At 46.8% G+C, this 20,626-nt stretch overlaps 1 pseudogene; it reads right to left on the bottom strand.

Annotated features, from left to right (window-relative positions):
* Window positions 1–65: 65 nt before the first annotated feature.
* On the bottom strand, window positions 66–20,551 carry LOC111861046 (uncharacterized; annotated as a pseudogene).
* Between the last annotated feature and the right edge of the window lie 75 nt (window positions 20,552–20,626).

The raw sequence follows: 20,626 nt of genomic DNA, 5'->3' as shown, positions 1-20,626 counted from the left end.
CCATAAATAACAATGTAGGCCTCAGCGTCACACTAGAATTATCTCCTCTGCTTTAAGCTAAGAACCATTTGAAAAAAGTTATTTATTGTTAATGATTTCATATTTACATGCTATTTTACAGAGTGAGTTAGCCTGCAATGGACAGCTGCATTTCAGATATAAAACAGTCTGTCTGCAGCGTGGATTCTCTGATGCCTCTTCAGATTGCTCTTCAGGGTAAACCTTTTGCCGCAGCTGGGGCAGCTGTACGGCCTTTCACCCGTGTGAACCCTACGGTGCGCTTTCAGATTGCTTAACTTGGAGAAGCACCTCCCACACTGTGCGCAGCTGAAGGGTCTTTCGCCAGTGTGAGTCCTCTGGTGTTCCTTAAGGTACGGTAAACGGGAAAAGCTCTTCCCACAGCAGATACAACTAAACGGTTTTTCTACAGTGCAAGTGGTACGGGTCTCTGAGCTTGCCAGCGTCTGCCCGTTTTTATGGGGGGGGCATCCATCCTTATCTGGACTATCTGATGCTCCATGCGGCTGCCTGAATCGAAATCTCTCACTGCCCACTTTGTCAGCACTGGAGCTGATTAGCTGCATGGTATCTTGCGGAAGCGCTAAGCTAGAGATCTGCCTGCACACAGTCTCCGACTGGATCTGATCCCTCCATAGAGGCGCCATGTCTACTTCTTCTTTAACAGGCACTATGCTGGACAGCTCTGTCTCCGCTTTCACACTTATGCAGTGTAGCGAGGACCCCATCTTACTGGAGCCTTCTGAAGGAGCTGACCAAGTCTCTTTGGTATGTCCCCTCGGACTCTCTGCATCTTGTCTCACCACATGAGACGATTCCAATCCGTCGGCATCCGAGTCGCTGTCTCCTAGCTTAAAAGCGGTCCAGGAGACATCCTTGGAGTCCAGATCATGTGATGCCGGGGCAGAGTGCAGCGCCCCCGCCTGGCCAAGCCTCATGCTGACACCCTCATGGCCTGCCTGTGTGCCATGCTGCTCCCCGCTCTCTCCCGCATCCTGCATACCCCTCTGCTGCTCTGTCACACTGCCAGATGGTGTGTGTGTGTTCATCCTCTCACTGGAACTCGAGTCCTCCACATGCAGCCTCACGTCAGCATAAAGAAGGCTGGCCTCTTCAGCTCCTGCAATACAAACTAAATCTGAAAGACCAATATTTACCGATTTCATTACACGATAGGCTATTAAAAGAGGCATCCAGCATGTCACTCACCCTGGCCGGCTGCAGCTGGCCTGTACTCTGCTGGGGCTCCACCTCCTCCAGCCCTGCCGCATTCCGTGCACCGCGTCTTCCCGTCCGCCGCCTGCTCCCTGCGTTTGCTCTCGCACCACCGCAGCCTCTGCCGCAGAGTCTCCGCTTCCCGGCGGCTCTGTGCCACTTCTGCCAGGAAGCTGTCCTCCACCAGCCTGGTGATCTCGCACACGGCCGCTTTCAGTACAGTCTCCATCACCCCACAGAGCTGGGACTGAAATGCTATGATTGTGTCTGACATGTTAGTTCCTTCTTCCACTGCTCTTTAAACTGAAACCCTCCCCAATGTGATTTCTTAGGGACTGGCTGCTTTCTGGCTGCTCACAAGAGGACACCAGCACCCTATAACGCCAGGCAGACTCACAGGGAACAGCTAAACATCTGGGAAACCAGACCTGTGAGATGTTCGACCAATTTGCAAAATGCTCGAATGACAGTAACAATGTATTGGATGGACGTGACAGAAGAGAAAAATCATTTGCTTCGACAAAATTATTGCATGTAGTTTTCAAAGTTTACAAAGCAGATACTATTTGAAGGTGCTGTGTTTGGAAGCTGCGGAGTTGGTTTCTGATTTTCATCAACGTTTACCGTCAACTGATTTGCTGTAGTCAGTAAGGAAAACGGCTCTGCGTGGATATATCCCGTGTTTCCACAATCAATCGCGTTCCAAGCGCTTCGCATGAGGAAAAAAGCCCTTCATAACATGTATCCGCCCCCTTCGATAAAGTGGCCCGCAAGCAGCCGGGCCGGATCAAAATTACAGCAGCTGCACCGGTATCGGTTTCTGCACATATAATCTGCAGCTGTGTTGTGGAGTTATTGTATCTTAGTCAGGAAAAAAAAGGGAGATCAAGCAGGAATTCCAAATCAAATCGTATTCGGAATTACGTTAAATAATAAACGAAGCATACCTGCCATTTCATCAGCAGCTGCTATAATTGTTGTTTTACGGTGGCCGCGCAGGACCAAAACACTCAAAACGCGTTGGAAAATACCGGTGGAAGTGTCTCATACGAAACAGTAGGCCTATTTTAAAACTGAAGGAAAATGTTAGTAATAACCATAAATATCAAGACGATCGGAAAATTTTAAATTTATCCTCATAACCCTTAAAATGGGGATATTTTCATTTAGTTGGAGCCTTGGCAAACCAGAAGCTCTCAATTACTGCGTTTATCCATTAATATTTTCACGCAAAATCACGAGTAAGGAGTCCATTTAATAGCGATATTTAATTTGAAAAGGAAGTTACAATACTTGTTGCTGCCAAAAGTAGAGCTTCCATGCATGAATGTAGTGGACATCAGCAGTGAAATGAAATTGCTGCCAGTCTGCGAAACAAACAAGGTAGAAAGATAACAAAATAAACAGTAAGTTAACACAATAAGTACTAAAAATAAACATCTAAAACGTATATAAAAATAAAGATAAAAATTATAAGAAAATGCACAAAAATATTTAAAGTGCAGGTTGCAGTTATATCTTATTTTGGTTTTTTATCGGTGGTGTTAATGATCCTGATGGCCTGGGTATAGAAGCTTCCCCTCAGCCTTTCGGTTTGGGCCGTAAGGCTCAGGAGACGCCTGCTTCAGTGCAGCCACTGGGACAGGTCACGGCACGGGTGATATTTAATGCCCTGGATCCATATACTTAGACGTAGATGTCCTGCAGGGCAGGCAGTTCTGTCCTGGTGATTTGCTCCGCGCTCTGTATTGCCCCCTGCAGGTCTCTGTGGTCCTCTGAGCTGCAGTTACCCTACCAGGCAGTAATGCTCCTGGAGAGCATAGATCCCACAGCAGTGCTGTAAGAGGTTCTTTGCAGCACAGAGGAGACTTTGAATTTCCTTAGCTGCCTCGGGTGATACAGTCGCTGTCTAGCTCTCTGCACCAGGGTGGATGTGTGGGTTGTCCACGGCAGGTTCTCAGAGTTGTGTGCTCTGATCTCCCTGTAGCTGCTGACCCTCTTCACTGGAGTCCCAGTGAAAATCTTGAGTAGTGTGTACTTCTTCTGCTGCTTCTTCCTGAAGTCCATGTCACTCAGGTCCAGGCAGAGTTTTATGCCCAAGACCAGTCCATTTTGACTTTGTTCTGGGGGAACTTTGATAAATGATGTCACAGTTCAAGTCTTATTGTCCCAATAAATTTATTACGGACATTTCTAGAAGAAAATAAATAACAAACAGTATACTGAACTGCTGAAGCAGTCTGACTTTTTCAGCCCCCGATCACACAGACATACTGTATATTTGTGTGTGTGTGTGTGTGTGTGTGTGTGTGAATGCATGAGAAAATTTGCTGGTTAACATTCTGAAGCACCGTTGTAGAATTTTGAGGTTGTGAAATTATTTTGTTTCTCACCAGCACAACAGCTAAGTGGCCCAACCAGGAATTCTCCTGAGTCTCCCGATTGGCCACTCCGGGCCCGGGTCCAGATTGTTAGCTTTGCTCCACAGACACAGCTTCTCCACCTCATCCAGGTTTGCGGTTCCATCAGACCTACCACCACATTATCTGCAAATTTCACAATGGTGTTGGAACTGTACATAGCTGTACAGTCATGAGTGTACAGGGAGTAAATCAGAGGGCCCAGAACTCAGCCCTGTGCAGCTCCTGACCCGTCCCTCACATCCTGCTTCGATACTGTCAGTAGGAGGCATCTACAAAGTCAAGCCTGCTATAGATTGTTATCCTCTTTCATGTATTTTGTACTTGAACACTTATTTTAACACAGCAAGCTGCTGCCTTGTTTGTTTGATAATGTATTAATGTATCTGACCAACAATATTTTTTTTTCCTTTAGGTGAACATAATCTCAAAATATATATCAACAAACTATAACATGATCGAATATATGATTAATTGCGATTAAAATAACAATCGACCGACAGCCATAGAGTGTGTGCAAATATATGTATATATTTATACTACATAGGTAAGTAGGGTATTGAGGAGAGATCCTGCTTGGTTTGGCCTTCTTTCCTGCTCTTCTAGTATTTTTTGCGTTTCTTTAGTGTATCTTCTCTGCTTGGCTTCTGTCGATATAGACTTGACTCTGACGTAGGTAATGAAGGCCTTTTTATGGAGCACAACAGCAGCGCTTTTTCTAGCATTAGCAGTCCAGTGTTTGGCCTCAGGTCGCATCGCTCCTAGTTTGTCAGTCCTCAATGTGCTCCATGGATTGGGTTTGACCTCCATGTGGAGCATCACAGCCATCTCATACCCTGCTGGTTTGTACAACATGCGCCCTGGAACTTCCTTAAAACAAAGGTCTTATCGCCTCCTGTGCAGCCACATCCAGTCTGTTTCTCAGGCAAATTGGCTTTAAAAGAAAATGCATCCATGTGAAAAGTTAACAACTATAATGGGTCATTACATATCGAACAAGTGAACAGGTAGATGCAGCAAAGTGCAGAATCACTAGGACTCACCTTCCCATCTCCCAGCTTTGACCATCAGCTCATACTTTTTGCTCAATGAATGACAAAGGAACTAAATAATTTCAGTCACCCGTGGAGTGATTTGCACATGGTGTTTTTTATTTTATCATCAAATGCATTGGATGGAAGTTAGCATGTCCATTACATAAATTAAATAAGACAGACAGGCAGACTTTCAAACTGGGGCAATTATAGGATTTCACCCTGGGGGGGGGGTCAGCCCCCACCACAATTATGGTGCGTTCGTTTTTCTCTCGGAACTCAGAAATTCCGAGTTGAGTGACATCACGTCCGACAATCTCCCGTTCGAGCTACCCACATCTCGGAACAAACATGGCTGCCTCCATGAACATGTTGCTGTGTGTTGTTGCTTTATATTTTAACAGATTTGGAGTTTTCCAAATGGAGAAAATGGAGAAATGGAGAAAATGGAGAAATGGAGATTTTTCCGAGAGACAAACAAGAAACACGAACTAGTCAAAACACATTAAAAGCTCATAGTGATATTCTTTTTTCGAACGGTAAACAAACTACAAACAAACCAAGTCGCCATGTTGAAATTACGTCACAGGGGCAACTCGGACAACAAAATCTTGTCCGACTTCAACGTCGTTAAAGAGGCGTGTTTCCGACGGGAAGTGACGTTTTTCGTGACGTTTCGTGACGTTTTCATCCGAGTTCCGACTTGGAGAGACATAATCGAACGCACCATTAGACTTGCTGAGAGAAGGGGGTATTCCACGATGATGTTTGCTGAGCCAGTGGTACAAAACGTATAGGAAAATCCAGGACAAATTGCTAAATGGTTTTATTAAGACTATTTTTTGGGTGGCCAAAAGCTCCCCCTAAATAGGGCCTAGAGACACCTATGCTGTCAAAGTCTTTGGGGAACCAGCAAACCTGTTCAGACACCAAGCTGGTGCTGCAGTGTTTGTGCTGTTAAAGCTCACAGACCTTCCTACAGACTGTAGCGACACTCACAGTAAAGATGCAAGATTTCTAAGTTACATCGGATAGCAAAAGTGAAAAATGAGACCAACATTTAAATGACTTACACGTGCAAACCTAGTTTCCATCCAGGGCCTTCAGAACATTGAAATGCTAGTGAACTTGGACAATTCAAAAGACCTTGTGAGCTTGTTTCCATGACGATAGGAGCCAACAAAACAATCACATTCTGTCATGTGTTACCACCTTAATTGATAGAGCTCACAAATAACTCGCATCTAAAGTTAATCCGGATAAATCTTTCCAAATAAGGAGGAAAAAGTCAAAGAAGATTTTTTTTTGCAAATATGCACAAATAAACCACTCACTGTTGCTGGCCATGTATTTTTTTCTGGTGTTTCTGAAGACGACAGAAAAAAAGGAATGTTTTCCCACACTGCGTACAACTGTACGGATTCCTCGTACTGTGATGTCTTAGGTGGGTCTTCATGTTGCTTAAGCGAGTGAATCTCTTCCCACACTGTGTGCAGCTGAATCGCTCCTTGGTGTGAATGCTGCGATGCTCCTTAAGGATACTCAGCCGCGTGAAGCCTTTCCCACACTGCGCACAGCTATACGGTTTTTCCCCCGTATGGTTGCGCTGGTGCACTTTAAGATCATAAGAAGAGAGGAAGCTCTTCCCACACTGCGAGCAGGGAAACGGTCTCTCCCCGGTGTGGCTACGCAGGTGGACCTTAAGCCGGCTCAGATACAGGAAGCTCCGCCCACAATGCGTGCAGCTGTGTGGCCTCACGCCACTGTGCTGTTTCACATGAGCCTGCAGGTTTTTGAGCCGAGTAAAAGTCTTCCCACACTGTCTGCAGACAAATGGTTTCTCCCTCCAGCAAACAGACGGCGCACTAGGAATGCTTTTTGATGCCCTGAAGCTTGGAGCGCTTGTGCAGCCAGCATCTTTCGCTAATAGTTCAGAATTTGAACCATTAGTATTTCCAGCACTGCTAACTCCTGTCTGTGTATTTGCTGTTCGTGGTCCATGCTGCCTGGCTGCCAAATTTGTGTCAAACTTTTGAGATTTTATCACATGTTGTGGAGAAGCCAGGCTAACAACCCTGTCTATCTGAAAGTCTGCCCTGTGACACGGCAGCCTGATCTGCCTTTGCGCTACCTCTGCCTGGATCTGATCCCTCCATAGAGGCGCCATGTCTACTTCTTCTTTAACAGGCACTAAGCTGGACAGCTCTGTCTCCGCTTTCAGACTTACACAGTATAGCGAGGACCCCATCTTACTGGAGCCTTCTGAAGGAGCTGACCAAGGCTCTTTGGTATGACCGCACGGACTCTCTGCGTCTCGTATCGCCACGTGAGACGACTCCAGTTCGTCGGCATCCGAATCACTGTCTCCTAGCTTAAAAGCGGTCCAGGAGACATCCTTGGAGTCCAGATCATGTGATGCCGGGGCAGAGTACAGCGCCCCCGCCTGGCCAAGCCTCATGCTGACACCCTCATGGCCTGCCTGTGCGCCATGCTGCTCCCCGCTCTCTCCCGCATCCTGCATACCCCTCTGCTGCTCTGTCACACTGCCAGATGGTGTGTGTGTGTTCATCCTCTCACTGGAACTCGAGTCCTCCACATGCAGCCTCACGTCAGCATAAAGAAGGCTGGCCTCTTCAGCTCCTGCGATACAAACTAAATCTGAAAGACCAATATTTACCGATTTCATTACACGATAGGCTATTAAAAGAGGCATCCAGCATGTCACTCACCCTGGCCGGCTGCAGCTGGCCTGTACTCTGCTGGGGCTCCACCTCCTCCAGCCCTGCCGCATTCCGTGCACCGCGTCTTCCCGTCCGCCGCCTGCTCCCTGCGTTTGCTCTCGCACCACCGCAGCCTCTGCCGCAGAGTCTCCGCTTCCCGGCGGCTCTGTGCCACTTCTGCCAGGAAGCTGTCCTCCACCAGCCTGGTGATCTCGCACACGGCCGCTTTCAGTACAGTCTCCATCACCCCACAGAGCTGGGACTGAAATGCCAGAACTGCGTCCATCCTGCTCAGTTTCATTCGGCTTCTAAAGAAAATACAGTCCACTGGCTCCCTGAGGCCTGAATAAGGTCCTGCTTTCTAGAACATGAAGAAGTCCATTTATCTTAGGAAAAGTACTGATATAACAATTTGCCACAGAAAGGCTTTTTAGTATATGAGAATAATAAATGAATCATACTATCAGGATTACTGGATGTTATTTCTCCTCAGCTCCTTATCAGCACCATATCTGTACCAAAATAGTTCATTTCAGAAAATTTAATGTAATAGGGACACATATCCAGTTATATTTTCAGTTATGACTGAATAATTCAAGACCACAGACTTCAGAGTAGGCATACACAGCTTTAAAAAAAAAAAAAAAAAACACAAAGAACACTAACGGACCCCATAAAACAAGCAAATGCACACAATGCTGCGTGAACGAGTCCACAGTGTCTCCCTCTTGTAGCCGGTTTGTTACAATCAGATGGGAAGTGAAGGGCCGCCCTTAGACAAGCGGACGGGGAGCGCGATGACCTCCTTCCAGCGGGCTCAGAGTAAAATGAAAGTATTTACCAAGCAGCATCCACATGACAAGTCCTGAAAAAAATACATGAGTAGTTAGACATCATGTGACTGTGCATGCATTGTGAAGGCAGAATGAAAAAAATGCTTCCCCAGCCACAGTAAATCTGCGAGCTGCCTATCATCAGTCCTGATCTAGCTGCTCTTTCTTTTTGGTATGTAAATGATCCAATTCTGGGCTCATTTGGTTACTCTGAATAAGGCAGGAACTATATTGATCCCTGTGGGGGACACTTACATATCCAATAACAACAACAACAAAAATCAGAACAAAGGACTGATCCCAAAAGCATTAAACCTACATAACCCCCATGTGGGTCTCAGACACTGAGGCTATCCACCGTCATACATCCCGCTATTTAATCATGGTCTTACATTCACTAGAGTCTTCCTTGAATTCACTTTACAGTTACAGTGGTACCTCGGTTCTCGAACTCACTAGAACTGGAATTTCTTGAAAGTCGAACAAACCAGTTTGACCTAGAACTCGATCTGAATATCAGAAGTCGAACCGTGAACTCTGACCTAATAAATTGTACGCGCCAGGAAATGAGTCATACTACAATGCAATTCTTACTTTAATGCCATCTTCACAGACTGGACGATTAACCAAATAAAGCAGCGCAACATTACAGTAACTAACAATAAATTAACCACTAACTTACGTGTACTATTAGAGCATTTATGTAATTTATTTAAACTTTATTTTACCAGGTAAATTAACTGAAAATCAGTTCTCACTGCTTTACGTGATATTCGGGAGAAATAGCAGATTACGTATCGGAACTGCCTGGGATACAAACGTCATGCGTTTAACTAAACTCTTCAGCCAATAAGGGCAAAGGTGTGTCGTCACGGAGGTGGTTCCAGTTTGTGCAGCCGGGTGAGAGGTCGAAATGCATCTAACCGTAATGCATTGCATCAGGATCAGAATGCTTTGCTTTAAGCCAGCGCTGTAAGCAAGTCGAACGCACCCAATGACCGGACTGGGGAAACAAACTGAAATGCAGACTTAATACAGAGGACTAATGATAACAACCAGAAACAGCTGATCACATGGGGATCCCACACGAGGTTAACGAGGGGGCGTGGCACGGAAGGAGCGGACGATCGGAGCAGGACAGGGGTAATGTTGGGATAAGATCTTTATCGTTTTGGAAGCCATTAAGAAAAAATTCTCTTGTTTAATCCTGTTAATTTTGTGTTTAAATGCTAAAAAACAAAAACATGTTTAGGTGTAATTTTGGGGGGCCGGGAACCAATTAATTGGTTTTCCATTATTTCTTATGGGAAAAATTTTATCAGAACTCGAACTTTTTAGGATTCGATCCGGAGTCCAGAACAGATTAAGTTCGAGAACCGAGGTACCACTGTATATAAAGCATGTGCAAGTCCTCCCTCAGTCACGTGAGTATTGGCACTGAATGATCTGACATACTGCAAAAACACAGTGACAATGCGGATGCACCCCAGGTCAAAACATCCTGACTCTCAAAGTGACAGCAAAGCAGGATCGGGTGCTCTAGTCTGCCAAATGACCATATATACGGCACAGAACATTTTACCATATTAATGAGTCCATCAAAAAAGGGAAAATGGCATGTTTACTATAGAGTCAAATAACAGGGTCATAAATGTAAGACCACTTTTGGGCATTTTTCCACCAAACCATGTTCACATACCTTCTATGTAGACAGCAGAGAACCATTTTAAAATACTGAAAAAAAGCATTCTATGGCACCCTTAAATCCATTGTTAGACCATCAGTTTAGCAACGTGTCTTTAAAAATGTTTTGATTGACAGCAAACATCCATCTAATCAGTACAACAAGGGTGAATGAAGGAATTTATATTACACAATGAGCGTATTAAAATTCCTATATGGTTCATGTTTTAGTTTTATTAGCAATTTATAATTGAGCATCATTTGACCAGCAGGTGTCACTGTGGCGCCACATTTCCAGCGCCACTACCCAAGCCGATTATTTCCACAAATACGCAGCCTCGTTTTTGGCATCACCATGAAAACCCCCCCCGGGTAGTTAATTCATGCCACACATGAGATGCAGGTTAAACAAAAGGCGATTAAGGATCGCAACCGACCTAACTGATGTTCAACGAGCCTTAAACTAAGCGAATTGACTTCCACCTCATTAGAAAATAAGAAGCTGCATTTGCGAAATGCGCCTTCAAAATAAACAATACGAAATATATACTTTTAAGCTTAGTGTTTAACACAAAGTCCGATTTCAGCATAAACACTCACCAAATGCCCAGACACAGCCCCCACGCACCCGCAGATATACGGTGTTTAATCAGCTTTTCCTCCGCTTTGGGGCACCCGGCGACTAGCCGAAACGCCTATGGTAGACAGACGAGCTCCTGTGAACCAGTGCGCCTCCTACAGCCCCGGCGGTGTAACGACAAGAAGCTCCGTTACAGACCCGTTACAATGGCTGGAACAACACAATACCAGATTGTATGTAAAGAAAACAAACCGACCTTTTACCGATTTATGCATTTTTAATTACGTTATATATTTGGCAGATTGTTTCATTATTTATGAACAACATTTAATTCACCCAAGTATACTAGAACAAACTGGTGTAAGGTCTATTTCGGTTGCCCAATCTTTTGTACGTTTCAATATCTTGAACGTACAGTTCCGACGTTTAAAACGTTATTGTTTAATATCAAAGGGGCTTCAGACAGAAGCCATTCAACGATAAAGAATTTATTTTACTCACACCTGAAAATAGTTCCTAATCATTTCAACTGGGCAACATGTACTAAGAAGCACATTTATATTTTTATACATTTTCTCTTCGACTTCCAGGGTCATCTCATCTACAACGTCCATATGAGTAAAAATGCATTTCTGTTTTTTGCTTTTTAAAAAATAAATTCCTCCTTACACAGTAAATATTTCTATTGCTGATACAGCAGATTCTATAAAACAACTCTGACAAGGTACATGATAGTTTAATAAAATGTCATGTAGAAGCACGTGATTCCACCAATGACATGGATACCATGGGACAGTTTAGCAATTAGTGTTTTAATCATGAGACATAAAACATTTTAACATGGTTTTCCTGGCATGTCTGACTCGGCTTCACATAAAGTCTCTGGTGTCACTGGAATGAATGTACACTCAGTAACAAAAAACATCCAGGAGTAACAGTCTGATTTGGATGTAATTTGGTAGACATGCAGACCAGCGATGGGTATGTCAATGATTCGATTTGCAAGGAGCTGGCACGTCTAGTCACCAGACACAGAGGATGCCTCGTAGATGCATTAGACAGCATTACCAGCACCAGCAGAGTTTGATAGGGGTCACATTGTGGATTTGCCTGAGGCCGGGTGGTCAGATCGTGCAATTGCCCAGCCTGTGGGGCATGCAGATGTCAGTCACCTGATGTTGGAACCAATGGGCACGTGAGGGCACCATCACACGTCGTTAAGTTTCCGGTTGCCCAAGACAGACCACACCAAGGGAGGATCGTCGTGTTGCGTGCCAAGCATTACACAAGCCCATGACATCTATGTCTGCCATCTGGACACAGGTATTGGACTCGCTGCAACACACCGTGTCATCCCGCACCGTGTCCTGACAACAGGCATCAGCCGGACAACGGTTCACCATCCCATGCGTAGGTTGCCATTAACACCAGCGCCGAGATGTTTGCATTTGGAGTGGTGCCGTAACCGGGAGGCATGGACTGATGACGAGTGGCGTCGTACCATGTTCAGCAATGAATCTCGGTTTTGCATAAGTACAGATGACAGTAGCGTGCACGTATGGTGGCACCGAGGGGAGAGGACCGATCCTGCCAATGTTGTGGAGACACACCGGCGTTACTCCTGGCACCATGGTCTATGGACTGCCTGCGTCATGTTGAGGTCCTCCCGTGGCCAGCCAGGGCCCTGATCTTTGAGCTGTGGGCTGACTTGCTGCAGGAGAGGATACAACGGCTGCACGACTGCCTTCCGTACCGTATTGCCGCATGTATCCAGGCCCAGGGGAGGGTGGGCGCGCCACACCCTACTGACATGGGACCAGCAGTGTGCCCATACTGCCAACTCTGTTGTCCATTTCATCTGATATTAAAATCATTGCAGCAGTCACATGACCTTTCACCATGTATAGATTCATTTCATTTCCACCACTCTGTCTGGGCGCTTAACTTTATTTTGTCACTAAGTATATTTTTTAAAAGAACGGGCAAAAGCATTGAAGGTTCTTCTGAAATACCCACATGGCGTCTAGGGCTTCACTGACCTATCCAGTCTGAGGTAGGTGGCAGCAGCTGAATATCTTCAAAAAATTGCTGCTGCTACTTACAGCTAAAGAGTCTGTCTGTATGGATGCGCTGGTGCCTTTTCAGGTTGCACTTCTGCGTGAAGCGCTTGCCGCAGTCGATGCAGACGTAGGGCCTCTCGCCGGTGTGAACCCTGCGGTGTGCCTTCAGGTTGCTTAGCTTGGTGAAGCTCCTTCCACACATGGAGCAGATGAAGGGTCTTTCCCCGGTATGAGTCTGCATGTGTGCCCTCAGATGGCACGTGTGGGAAAAGCTCTTCCCGCACTGTGCACAGCTGTGAGGACTCCTCCCTGACTGTGCTTTAAGCTGAGCCTTATTAACCATCGGGGTGAAGCGTTTCTCCGGGGGAGTGGATCCCAGCTGCCCCTGTACTGTGTTAGCCTGACGACGGGCCTCCACGTTCCCCGACACTAGGAACACAGCGCCCCCCTGCAGTTGCTTCCTGACCTGTCCAGGCGGGTCCTCCGCATCAGAGGAGTCACCGGGGTGCCCATGCTGCGTTAAAGGCCCATGGGGGGCCGGAACTGTGTGGATATTTTCTTCTTTGTGCTGCTGCTCCTCCAGCGCGTGCAGCACGCATGGCCGAGGTTCTTTGGTGCAGTCGCACTGTGTCTGCTCTTCGTGTTTAATCGGGACGTGGCCCTTGAGCTCGTTCTGCAGTTTGACTGCCCTGAGAGGAGGCAGACTCTCTGCATGCAGTTGGGGCTCAGTCTGCAGGGCGCCGCCCTCTGAAACGCTGCTGAGCACCTGCGCTCCTCTCTCATACATGACGCCCTCGTGTGGTGCCTGTATGCTCCCCTGCTGCTCTGCTGCCAATGGCTGGGTACCTCCATCCTCGCTCGACATCCATTCCTGCTCACAGCATCCCCCACGAATGCTGTCATCATGGACTCCTGAGGTACAAATGCAGATGAAAGTGATTTAGCTTTGTGGAAGCAGAGTAAAGTCTATGCTTCTTGAAGGCGATCCACCCATTCTCAACCCCACTTGCATTTTCTAAATGCTCCAGATGGCTTTAACCCTTTCTCACCCCCAGCTGGGCCTCAGTCACACATTCTGCTGTCAAATCATGTCTTTGATCCAAGTCGTATTTAAGTTTTTCTTCCACACCTTGAAAGGATAGTCTGCTTTATTTATTAGCCACTAGATTCCAAAACAAATTCAATCTAGAATTTATTCAATCACAAAACAAAGACGGCCAGCTCTTGGCTTTCGTGACACAGCACTCCACATAATAATTAGAATTATTATGGCAACAGTAAAGTCCACACATCACAATTAGAAAGCCATGAAAAGTAAACACAAGTGTTCATTGGAGGGGCTCACCATACGACGTTGTCCTTAAGCACGGGGTCTTGTCAGGCAGCTCCTCTTTGAGGGCTTGGTCTCTCCTGCTGCTCAGGAATGCTGCTTCCTGTTGAGGTGAAAAACAGCAGTCTCCATGACGAAGAAAGGGGGGAGTGGTCTGCTGAAAGGGGGAGAGGTCTGCACATCCAAACCACATGATGGGGAAGGGGGGAATGGTCTGCAGTTCCAAACCACATGATGAATGAAGGGGGAGTGGTCTGTAGATCCACACCACATGAGAGCTGTGTCTGAATTCTGGGGCTGCATCCCACAAAAGTTACACAGCCTGGATCCTTCAAAGGTTCTTTAATGAATCTTGGGATCTCAGCAAAAGAACAACACATTTCTAGGCTGCATCTGAAGGAGCCTTCGAAATGGGATGGCCTTGTCGCACCCCTGTGATGCATTCGGTCTTTGAATGCAACCTTAGAAGGATGCAGCATCTGAATTCAGACAGAGCTGATGCAGAAAAGGGGAGAGGTCTGTACAAAGGGGGGGGGGGGGCTTGCAGATCCATACGGCATAGTGCAGAAAAGGGAAGTGGTTTGCAGATATGGGGAGTGGTATGCAGAAAGGGGCAGAGGTCTGCAAGGTGGGGGTTCTGCAGAAAGGGGGGTCCTGCAGAAAGGGGAGAGGTCTGCAGAAATGGGGAGTGGGCTGTAGATCCAAAACACATAACACAGAAAGGGGGTGTGGCCTGCACAAGCATACAGCACGATAGGCTCATGTTGAAAGTTTCTTTTGAAAAATGGAAAAAAAAGGTAGAAAAGAGCAACAATTTGCAAATACAACATAACCAGAACCAGAACCGTGAAGCAGAATCTCACCAGACTGCCCTGCCTAAACATTGTCCACTTTCAGGACATTTCTTTTATGACAGATGACACTAACCACTTATTGCATAGCAACTATTATAACTATGCATTATATAGAACACACCTCCAGTGAATTGTCAGTGCCTGGCGGCACCTCCTCATCGAGGACCTTCGTCAGAGGCCCCACATCCTCCCTGGGACAGCCAGCCCACTTGATCTCCTGAGCTCCTTCCTGCTTTAGGCCGCGGCCCTCCGTCACCCCTGGCCAGGAATGCCCAGGTCATAACACACAGTCAGCAGGCTGCTCTGACTCAGCTTCACAACATGGACTCACAACGTTCAATGGCGGGAGCCCTGCTGTAGCCTCCTAAGCACATTACTTGAGCTGAACTGCTCACGTAAAAAGTATCAAACTGCATTAAAATTTTAATCGAGTCACTCTGCAGGACGCTTTGTCTAAAAAGGTCAGCACAGAACAGCATGCCTCCAAAGGGATTTGACTCTACACAAGCATGAACAAAGAGGTGCGTGATGTAGCGCTGACCATGAGCGGGTCCCGGCGATCTGTCCTCCGTCTGCCCCCATTCAGCTTCGGCCCCAACTCGGCCGCACTCGGCACACTTCGCCCTGCCAGATGCCTCGCGCTCCTTGCGCTTGCTCTCGGACCACTGCAGGCGCTTCTTCAGGGTCTCCACCTGCTCCCTGCTCCGGGACACCTCTTCCAGGAAACTGTCCTCCACAAGCCTGACGATCTCGTACATGGCTGCCTTGAAGACCGTCTCCATGACGCCGGATAGCTGCGCCTGGAACGCCAGGATGGCCTCCGACATCTCGGTACTTATTCTACTTTTCCAATTCTTCGGCACAGCTTCTGTGTAACAGGGGGGCGGACCTTCGCTCATAAAATATAATATTCTGGTAGGAAAAACTCTGACTTGAAAATTAAAAATAAAACAAAACCAGTGTGCAAAAGCATGTCACTCCTTAAGGCTCGACAGACGCACGCAGTTTCCCACTCGCTTTCCAAACCGGCATGACTTTTGTGCCTTTAAATGAAGCAGTCCAGGCCTTTTGAAATATTTTGCCGTGGAGATAAGCACCGCAAAAACAAGGTAATGTGGACACATGTGATGAGCGCTGGGTGACATTAACCCGCTGGCACCGGCATTAATTGTGACCCGCGATTTGCAGCTCTCGGAAAGCCGCGATCCTCACGGCGAGCTTCTGCTTCTCTTTTTCACCGTATGAGGTGGCAAACGATGAGGTCGTTAGCGAGGGATCAGGCTCAAAAAAGCATTCTCTTCCAGCTGATGCTATGGGCTGCCGGTCAGGGCCTTTGTGACCGCACTACGATGTCCCCATGGAAACATCGCACCTACGGCGGCCCTGCTGGATCAATCTCAATAAAGCGTTTGCCGTACAAATTCCTCCTGGTATAGACAGCCTCGACCCCCAACCCCGGTGCTATGTGTGGCACACTGGGAACAATATTGTTCTGCCTAACTGGCCTCATCATTTATTAAGTATTGTCAATATATTAACTGAGAAAACCATTTGAATTATTAATTTAATCTTAAAATCCCACTAACCAGAATTACACGGTTATTAGGAGGAACAACTGGAGAAAAAATGCAGTCACATCCCCAAGCACATTCCGCTGCTAAGTGCTCCATTCAATGTCCACTTCTACATATGGCTATAGATTTAAAATGCTGCAAAAAAAAATTAAGTGATCTACTCGATAAAAGAACGTTTCTGTGCGTTTCCTGTAATGCTCTGGCGCCCTGTGCAGGGTCTCCTTGCCTTCTACCCTGTGTTCTGGAGAGGATGCAAACTCAGCGCCACCGCACAGCACAGTTACAGAAGGAGGAGGGGCAGAGCAAAGTGAATCACAGCAGACAAGGTGACCTTTCACAATGTGACGCCTTCACAGGGAATGAGACACACAGCAGAGTTATTCATGAAATCCTTAAATAAATCCTTTATTAAGGCACAGCATGGCACTTCAATCCCAATGGCACACAGCTATTTACACACACACTCCTGAGCTTGGAGCAAAACTAACAGCTTTCATACTGATTTATGAGATGTATTACTCGACAATGGTAAGTTTTTTACTGTAATTTTACTTCTTTTTAAGGTCCAACACAGTTTTGTATCTGAATTTGGCTTTAGATACACACTTGCACCAATCTCTGCCACATTTTTAACTTTTCAGAATTTCACATTTACTGGGCCATAAAACACTGCATTAAAATGTGTTTTATCGGCTCGGAGGCTTGATGTATTCTGCATAAATTTTCATTATTTGAGCTGTACACATAGCTTATCCAATTGATGATTAAAATTTCAATCCAAAATGTTGTAGAATGTTTAGATAAACAACTGGAATAATACAGGTTTCAAACATAAATACATAAAAACAGACTGAGAAGAAAATATTATTCTTCTGTATCAGGGTTATTCAAATCACCGTCCTCGAGGTCCGAGCCCTGCTGGTTTTCCAACCTTCCTTTACCTGTCAGTCAGGTGTGAAGCCTCTGACCAATCAGAATCAGTAATTATTAAACAACTCCCTGGGAGAACTGAAAACAAGGCCTGGATTTGGAATCGAGGTCCAGATTTGAAGAACCCTGTTCTATATAAATGTTTCTAATTTTTAGATGAATATTTGGTCCTTTCATAATGCCGCAAAACAAAAAAGCAACAAAATATATATAGAAGTAAAAAGCATAAAACAATAACATTCACAAAATCTGAAATATCCAAGTATGTTTAGGGAATTTCCCATTTTTTCTGCAGTTTCTGTTCTGTTAAGTGTCAGTACGGCTGCAATGTCACACCTCTATATCCAGTGCATGAAGCATAAACAGATAGGGTCCATACCAAAACGTGACCATTAATAGTGGACTAATGTTCATTCCGATTGCTTTTTAAAATGAACAACTAAAAGCATAAATTTAAAAGAAAAACTATACACTACAATTCCATGCTAAAGAAGAACATGTAAAAAAGATGAAAAGACACCAAGAAAAACCAAGAATCTGCTTTTATTACTATATAATTTCCGACGATAAGACGAAATACTGGAGCCTGGCTGGTATTTAGTTTTTGAAGGCTGCACATGCTCTACAAAACCCTACTGGAAAGGGTGACTTTTCAACATTTTCAGGTCTGCTGCGGTTTGTGTTTCCGCTGGTGCGATTTAAGGTGGTCCAGCCTCTTGAAGCTCAGTCCACAGAGTGTACAGCAGTACGGCCGCTCGCCGGTGTGAGTGCGCTGGTGAACTTTCAGGATGTCGGCACGAGTGAAGCTCTTCTCGCACTGAGTGCATCGGTGGGGTTTCTCCTGCGTATGAATCCGCCGGTGCAGCTTGAGGTTCCACAGTCGGCTGAACTTATTCCCACAGAGCATGCAGCAGTAGGGCTTGTCTCCTGCGTGGCTGCACTTGTGCTTCTTGAGGTCTGAAAATGCCACAAAGCCTTTCCCACAATGGCTGCAGAGGTGAAGGCCGTCTCGCGAGTGAATCCGTTGATGCACTTTCAGGTTGCAGGCTTGCGTGAAGCTCTTCCCACACTGCGTGCAGGTGTAGGCAGCGCCCGCTTTGTGAGTGCTCATGTGCGCCTTCAGGGAGGCCGAGTCAGGGAAACTGACACGACACTGAGCGCAGCTGCGAGGCCTCTCCCTGACACCTGTCGGGGCTGCGTGAAGCCTCTCTGAATTCAGCTCGCCGCTTCTGTCGACTGCCATCTGAGCCTGGTCATGAAGCTTCTTCTGCAAGCGTTCTCCTCCATCCGCTGGCCCCAACTCGCCCTGTCCCCAGAACCCATCTCCTGCATCTTGCAGGTAGCCGTCCTCATTGATCAGGAGGTAGTTCAGTTCTCCAACATCCACATCGTGATGGGGAGACAGTGAAGGGGCGCCCTGCTGATTGCTGCAGGCCGCCCTCCTGCTCCGCAGCGGGCCGGGGAGAACAGGGGCTCGCTCCTCCACCCTGACGGCTTCCAGCTCTGTCTGCATGCGAGCCGGAGCCCCGAAGGCGTCATGCAGAGCCTGGCTGCCCAGCTCTCTGACATCGAACACCGGGGTGAAGCACGGTGCCTTGGCCTCTGTCCTGAGGGCGTCCTCCAATCCACAAATCGCCTCCGTGTCGAAGCTGGCTCCGTAGGGCAGGTGCCCCTTCAGGGGCTGCTGGCTGGCCTGCCCCGAGCTGGGGGCCCAGTCCTCAGCAGAGCACTGCGCTTGCTGCTCACCAAAATCCACGTGCAGGTGAGCAGGGTCACCTTCCTCTGCTGTGCAGAGGAGAAAATCAGACGCCCAGGTTAACAGTAACCAGAGAGCTCGAAATAAATGACGCTCTTTCCTAGTACGTACCCTGCAAGGAAACAGGCCATCGTTCTGGGCCCCTGGGGCTTCCTGCAGCCAGCTGGAAAGCCTCCTTTTTCAGCTTATCCCCTTCTACATGTATGGCCTGTTACAAGAAGTTGGGGATATGAAGTAATTTCCTGAACACAAATTCACAAGTTTTACGCAATAAAATATGACACTTATAAATGAAAGAATTTCCTCCTGGGATCAATAAAGTATTATCTTAGCATATCTCCAATTTAATCACACAAGCAAAAGAGCCAGAATTAACTGGTCATTTGAATAAATTTACACACCGCTGATAACTTGTCAGTGCCCAGCACCGCCTCCTGGTCCAGGACCTTCGTCAGAGGCTCCACATCCTGACTGGGACAGCCAGCCCACTTGATCTCCTGAGCTCCTTCCTGCTTTAGGCCGCGGCCCTCCGTCACCCCTGGTCAGGAATGCCCAGGTCATAACACACAGTCAGCAGGCTGCTCTGACTCAGCTTCACAACATGGATTCACAACGTTCAATGGCTGGAGCCCTGCTGTAGCCTCCTAAGCACATTACTTAAGCTGAACTGCTCACGTAAAGCATCAAACTGCATTAAAATTTTAATCGAGACAGGTGCGTGATGCAGCCCTGACCATGAGCGGGTCCCGGCGATCTGTCCTCCGTCTGGCCACCGTCAGCTTCGGCCCCAGCTCGGCCGCACTCGGCACACCTCGCCCTCCCGGATGCCTCGCGCTCCTTGCGCTTGCTCTCGGACCACTGCAGGCGCTTCTTCAGGGTCTCCACCTGCTCCCTGCTCCGGGACACCTCTTCCAGGAAGCTGTCCTCCACAAGCCTAACGATTTCGTACATGGCTGCTTTGAAGACCGTCTCCATGACGCCGGATAGCTGCGCCTGGAACGTCAGGATGGTCTCCGACATCTCGGTGTTACTTATTAATATATACAGACGGAGTTCCCTCCTTACAGATGCTCTGCGTGAGGGCTGCAGTACATAAATTTTGAAATCACCACTTAGCTATCTACATGTGGACTTCTGTTGTATTTAACTATGGCATTTTGCCTCTTTGCTGCAAAACCCCTCCATCACCGAAAAGTCTACTAATGTTCAGCAATCACCTTCGTGCAAATGATGTCAGAACATTTATTAAACAACGTCAGCTAACTAGCTACGTATCTGATGGAAAACGATGGTGATTATAACAGTTCAATGCTGACAAACAACACGAATCGTTGAAATTTGTCATATAACCGCAAACCGGTAGACCCTGACGAATAAAGCAATATTATAGTTATTCGACGAGTTAACTACACCGAAAAGACATTCCGTTGTTCCACCCTCAAACTTCCCGATTCATCCCGGCAGCTACCTACGGAAAACCAGACTGGACAAACTTCCCAAATGGAGATATTTACCTACGGAAAGCCGCTATGAACAAACTTCCCAAATGGCGATATTTACCTACGGAAAGCCAGACTGGACAAACTTCCCAAATCGAGTTAGTTACATACGTAAAGCCG

This window comes from Paramormyrops kingsleyae, chromosome 25 (assembly GCF_048594095.1).
Source record: "Paramormyrops kingsleyae isolate MSU_618 chromosome 25, PKINGS_0.4, whole genome shotgun sequence".
Taxonomy (NCBI): domain Eukaryota; kingdom Metazoa; phylum Chordata; class Actinopteri; order Osteoglossiformes; family Mormyridae; genus Paramormyrops; species Paramormyrops kingsleyae.
This window is presented reverse-complemented; position numbering and strand designations above follow the sequence as displayed.